This window comes from Elephantulus edwardii, unplaced genomic scaffold, assembly GCF_000299155.1.
Source record: "Elephantulus edwardii isolate Elephantulus edwardi_28Jun2011 unplaced genomic scaffold, EleEdw1.0 scaffold00563, whole genome shotgun sequence".
NCBI lineage: Eukaryota > Metazoa > Chordata > Mammalia > Macroscelidea > Macroscelididae > Elephantulus > Elephantulus edwardii.
The window spans coordinates 243,200-249,689 of record NW_006400313.1 but is presented as its reverse complement, the minus strand read 5'-3'; positions in this window follow the sequence as shown (position 1 = coordinate 249,689).

The following is a 6,490-nucleotide window of genomic DNA, read 5'->3' as shown; positions in this document are numbered from 1 at the left end:
CGAGAGAGAGAGCGCAAGAGTGCCTAGTTATAGGAAGCTGCGCCACAATGCTGAAGGCACACAGTTCAAGACCACCAGATGCTCCACGGGAGGAGGATCGGCAATTTCCGCCCATTCTGCCTGTGAAGACCTGCCTTAGAGTCAGCTACGGGTCGCTTCTGACTGTAGGGTACACAAGAACAGCAGCAATACCTAGGAATGGAGTTGCTAGGTCATGTGAAAGTTCTGTTTTAGATTTTAGAACAACTGCCACTGTCTCATTTACAACAGCTGTACCACTTTATTGTTTCACCAGGAATAGATGAGGGTTCTAATTTTACCCTCTGTTAGCAACATTTATTTTTTAAGCAATCTTAGTCGAATATATATGGTATATACTGTGGTTTTATTTTTACATAGCATTTGACTATTAGCAAACATATTTTTGGTTTGAATGAAACTGTCACTCCTTGGGAGAAAGATATAATCTGCCTCCCCCCCCCCCAATTGCTCCTTCATTCTTTCTTCAAAAGTACTAGTTCATTTACAAAATTAAAATACATTGATTTTTCAGAACAGATTTTTCCAATTTCCCTTACCCCACTCACCCATCAGATGGTACAACCTCATTATTAATCTCCCCTCCTGCTGCACATCCTTATCCCCCTGTTTCCACTCTCCCCTACCCCCTTGGATTATTATCCTAATTTTATATTTGTCCTTGTGGGACTGAGTTAGTTCACTCTGCTTTTATAAAGATTTACAGCCTTAGAACACCTGGAAGGTAGTTGTACTCTGTCAGACAGTTCACTATGAGTTTGAATCCACCTTTTCACAGTGCATTTTTAGGGTTTGGTAGGTAATGAGATTATCCATGGTATTTTCAATTACTTTATGTGCATGTGAAAGGTGGATAATAAATAAGAAAGACCAAAGATGAATTAATGTCTTTGAGTTGGGGTATTGGCAAAGTAGTTTTAATATACCATGTATGGTGAAAATTATCAAATGATATCGTTAATATCACACATAAATAAAATCTTGCTGAAGAAGAGGCCAAGGAATGAGGGATATCATTACCAACAACAGAAATCTGTTGAGTGCAGAGTACCAGAAAGATGTTTACTTGTCTCCCATTAATTATGCAAAGGCTTTTGACTGTGTGGATTATAATAAATTCTGGATAACATTGAGAATAAAGGAAATTCCAGAACACAAATGTGCTCATGCAGAACCTGTACATGAATGTTCAGATTAAGAATAAGGGGATACTGGATGGTTTAAAAATCAGAAAAGTTATATGTTAAGGTTGCATTCTTTTACCAAACCAATTCACTATAGATGTTGAGTAAATAATTTGAGAAATTGAACTATTTGAAGAAGAATTTGGCACCAGGATTGGAAATAGACTTACTAAAAAACTATGATATACAGATAACACAACCTTACTTGCTAAAAGTGAAGAGCACTTGAAGCACTTACTAATGGTCAAAGTAAAAAACAGATTATATCTCAACATTGATGAAAAAAATCTCACATTTGCATCAATACATAGCATCATGATAGAAGGAGAGAAAGCTGAAGAATTTAATTTTACCTGGATAAAAAAAATCTATATTCATGAAAACAGTGGTCAAGAAATAAAAAAACCAACAACAGAAAAACAAAACAAAACAAAAAAAGAAATAAAAAACCACATTGATTGCATTGACAAAGTTTGCTGTCAAAGATCTCGTTGAAGTGCTCCAGAGGAAGGATTTAAGTTTCAAGTCTAAGGTGTAGCTGCCTAAAGCCATGGCTTTTCAATTGCTTCATATGCATGTGAAAGTTGGAAAATGGATAAGAAAGAACTGATGCATTTGCATTGTGGTGTTGGTCAGGAGTATTGAACAACTATGAACTGACTAGAGAACAAACAAATCTATATTAAAAGAAGAATATTCAGTGTTCTCCTTAAAACAAGGATGGAAAGACTTCATCTCACATATTTTGGTTATTTTGTTAGAACAGGCCCACCTTTGGATGGGAACATCACGTGTAGAAAACTGGAGATTTGAACAATAGGAGGAATAATCCAAGAAGCTTCACTGATACAGTGAAAATAGTGAGGATGGTGCAAGTTATTATGAGTCCAAGTTCACTAACAATGACAATATACCTCCCGAGACCATTTCCAACGAGTAGATTCTGACTCATAGTGACCTTCCAGGGGAGTAGAATTGTCTCAGGATTTCCAAAGCTGTCAATCTTTACAGAAGCAGATAATCACATATTTCTTCTACAGTGTCATGTGGTTTTGAATTGCTAACCTTTTGGTTAGAAGCATAGTGCTTTTCCCACTGAACCATCAGGGTGCTGTTGTCCATATTTCTTTTATGTATTTGAATGTTTTTGTTGTGTACTGTGAGTCTCTAACTTGCATGAGAGAAGATTGCTCAACTCTCTCCTTCAGAACAAATGATGATTTTAAACTGTCTGCCTTTAGGTTGGCAACACAACTCTTTAACACTGAATTATATATGTATATGTCTACAGATATGTTGCCAGGAGATGCTATTCCTTGGAGAAGGACATGGTGCTAGGAAGGGGGGAGGGTCCGCAAAGGAAAGGAAGACCCTTGACCAGGTGGATTGATATGATGATTGCTGCAATGGGCTCTTGAGTGTCAGGAAGTGTGAGGATGGCACAAGATAAAACAGAGTTCAGATCTTTCATTCATAGGGTCACCATAGGTCATACTCAACTCGATGGCACATAACAACAATAACATATTTGTAGAATGTCAAGAAGTTAAAACAAAAGGAATGCTGAAGTAAAAGAGATGACCAGAAGATATCAAAGGGAAGCTTGGGAAGACAAAGCAGTCAAGAGATCAGGAAACACGTTGCATTGGGAGTTTTGTTATCAGCGACCTCTTCAAAGTACTGAGGAGTGATGATGAAAGTGTAAAGACATCTTATTCAAGCCATGGTCTTTTTCATTACTTGTTATGCATATAAGGGCTGGACAATGAATGATGATGACAGAAGAATTGATGCCTTTGATCTGTAGTTCTGGAGAAGTGCACTGACTATCCTATGGACTGCTAAAGGAACAAGAATATATGTCTTGGAGACAGTGTAATCAGAGTACTCCTTAGAGGCAACAATGACAAATCTTTGTCTCACATACTTTAGATATGTTTTAGAAGGGGCTATTACTTGGAAAGGGACATCATGCTTTCAAAGGATAATTGTCAGTGAAAGAGATTAAAATCTTAATGAGATGGTTTGACACTCTGACTGTAGCAACAGACTCAAGTATGTTAAAGATGATAAAAATGACATAAGATAGACTTTAAATATGCTGTTCATTGGGTCACTATGAGTTATACTCGACTAGATGGTACATAACAACAACAACGTATGCATATACATGCACATATGTTTAATATCTATAAACAAGTCCGAAATAGCTTGCCTCCAGAAACCCTATGAACTTGGAGAAATGATGAAAGTTATACAATTGTTCAGGTCTTTCATTCATATGGTCATTATGAGTCGTCTACAAGGCGATGGTACTTAAAAATGACACACAACTCAAATATAAATCATTGCCTTTGTGGTGAAACTTACTCATAGCTTACCTTCCAGTGGGTTTTCACAATCTGTAAATCACATGGCAGAAGAATGTTTATTCTTCTGCAAAGCAAGCCTTTGGATTGGCAGTGCAATTCTTTACCCATTTGGCTCTCTCTCTAATACATGCAGAACAAATAATCTGGGAGGCTGGGCTTTGTGAGGACAAATGTGGTATCAGGATTGGAGGAAGACTCATCAACAAACTGTGTTATACAGATGACACAACCTTGCTTTCCAAAACTGAGGCATTTGCTGCAGAAGGTCAAAGACTGCAGCCTTCAATACGGATTGAAGCTCAACATCAAGAAAACAAAGATTCACACCACTGGGCCAATTGGCAGCAACAAGATAATCTATGAAGAGACTGAGATTGTTAACAGCTTTAGTTTGTTTGTCTCCACAATCAACACTTTTGGTACCAGCATCCTGGAAATCAGAAGGCAAATTGCATAGGGAAAATCACGTTGTCAGAGACCTCTCCAGAATACTGAAGAGCAAAGATGTCATTCTGGATCCAGGCCAAGGTCTTTGCAATTACTTGCTATACATCAGAGAGATGGACAATGACTAAGGATGATAGGAGAAAAATCAATGAGTTGTGGTGCTGGAGAAGAGTATTGAATATACCATGGACTGCTAGGAGAGCAAACAGGTTCGTCCTGGGGAGGATGAAACCAGGCTGCCCCTTGGAGGTAAAGATTTTGAAGCTTCATCTGATAGACTTTGGGCATGTAGTCAGATGGGACCAAGCATTGGAGAGAGACATCATACTTGGAAATGTGGGAGGATAGGTCAAAAGAGGAGACCCTGGATGAGATGGATTGACTCAGTGAGGGTAGGTGAGTCAGAGACAATGAAGTTGGCTCAAGGTAGAGCAGGGTTCAGGGCTGTTGTATATAGGGTCACTAAGAGTCACAAGTGACTCGATGGCACATAACAACAACAACAACATATAATATATGCAACAACAACATATAACATATGAAGAGCTTTAGTGGCTCCGTGATAGGGAAGTGTGCTGCCAAAACAAAGATAGGTTGAATTCACCAACCAACCATTCCTTTGGAAAGATAGACAATCTCTTCTTCTTTGATCTACAAAGGGTATTCTATGGATTTGCTTCAACTCAACAGTACACAATAGCACAAAAACACATATGTAAATAAATAGGATATTGGATTCTTATTGGATATATGGTCTTTATATTTTCACTCATTTTGTAAAGTCTTTTGAGGAATAAATATTTTTAATTTTCTTGAAGTCCCATTTGTCTTATTGTGTCTTTTGGAGTTTGTTAAATAATCTGTTGTTAAAAGGTAGACCTGACAGCACTGCCCTTGAATTCTGGAAATACTGTGGTTTTAGTTTTCACATTTAGAACTTTAAACCATTTTTTATTTGTTTTTGCTGTAGGAAGAGTCATGGGTTCTCTTTGACATAATCCTTCATGTTTGTCTATTTTAACTCAAGGGTTACAAATAAGAGAGTTTTGGTTTTTTGCACTATGTAGTTAAGTGTGGGGTTTTTTTATACAGAAAAAAGTTAGCAGTTTATAATAATTTCTTTTATTTAACAATCTAAGAAGTTCATGCAGTTCCAGTGCAATTTCAGGTGCAATCTGGAATTCGAGAATCTCAGTGGAGCTGTTAGTGTAGCAAAACTTGTAGGTAAAATACATGCAAACTTTTGATTGCACACCTGAAGGGTTCTCTCTAAAATTGATCTCATTGGTTTCATTTTCAGCAAACTGACCTGGGCCACTCAACCTGGCTTTTATTGATCCTGATGTTAGTGCATGTTCTCTTTCTTCAATAAATTCATGGCCATCAGAAGATATTAACTTGACATACGTGACATCTGGACCTTCACAGCCACTATAAGTTTTCTCCTCTCCATCCATTCTACTTCATTTTCACAGGAACATTAATGGCTTTCTAATAAGATGGGACACCCTGAGCCTCTCTCTGGCTTCCATCACAATAGTTATGTTTTAAATCAATAATTTAAGAAACAAAAAAGACTGGAGTTTAAAAGTTTTTCTTGACCTTGTCCGTGATAATTCAAGGCTATTTCTATTTAGCTAAAGAGAGGATGTTGCTGATCAAGTAACTTTTAGATTCTGACCACATAGTCCATCGTGAGTTAAGCTCCTAACTCAAGTGCAGTGTATTAGTGGTTCCGAAGCACTAGTGGCTCAACAGAAGAAAGATTGGCAGTCACCTCCTGTTACAATTTACAGCCTCAGAAAGCCAATGGAGGGTCACTCTGAGTCAGAACCAATGCAGTAGGAATGAGTCTCTACTCATTGGCACTGGGATTTGAGTTTTCTGAGTTATTGTCAACAGACTGAATAGTGAGGTTGATGAGAGAAGTAACCCTCTAGATTAGAGACTGAAAAGTCAATCACAAGACATGTTCTTTAAGTTGCCTAAATTATGTTGGGTCTCCTTAGGATGCTACTGAGTTGATAAGAACAGAATAATGAATTCTTGGATAGCATATTATCTAATTTAACAACCCACAGAAAGTAAGGGTTTTAACTTTCCTTTCAAAACTCAGCTATTAAACAAAGCATCTTCATTGCCTAATAGATGCTAGGTGTCTCCTTTATACAGAAATATCAAGACTGGCCATTTGAACACCAGGTATTTTTCAAAAGAAGGTCAAAATGAAATAATCTATCACTTTGAAGTGGCTCCTTTAAATATCCTGAGACATATTAAAATTAAAGAGATGTACAATACATATATCTAGCGTTCATAGAGATTCCCCCCCCCATTCTCTATTGGGTTTATTTTTAAAAAAATATTTTAATTTATTTATTTTTCATTTCAATGAACATCTACAAAGAGTTTGGAATTCCATTCATTCATTGTTGCACCCTTCTCCCC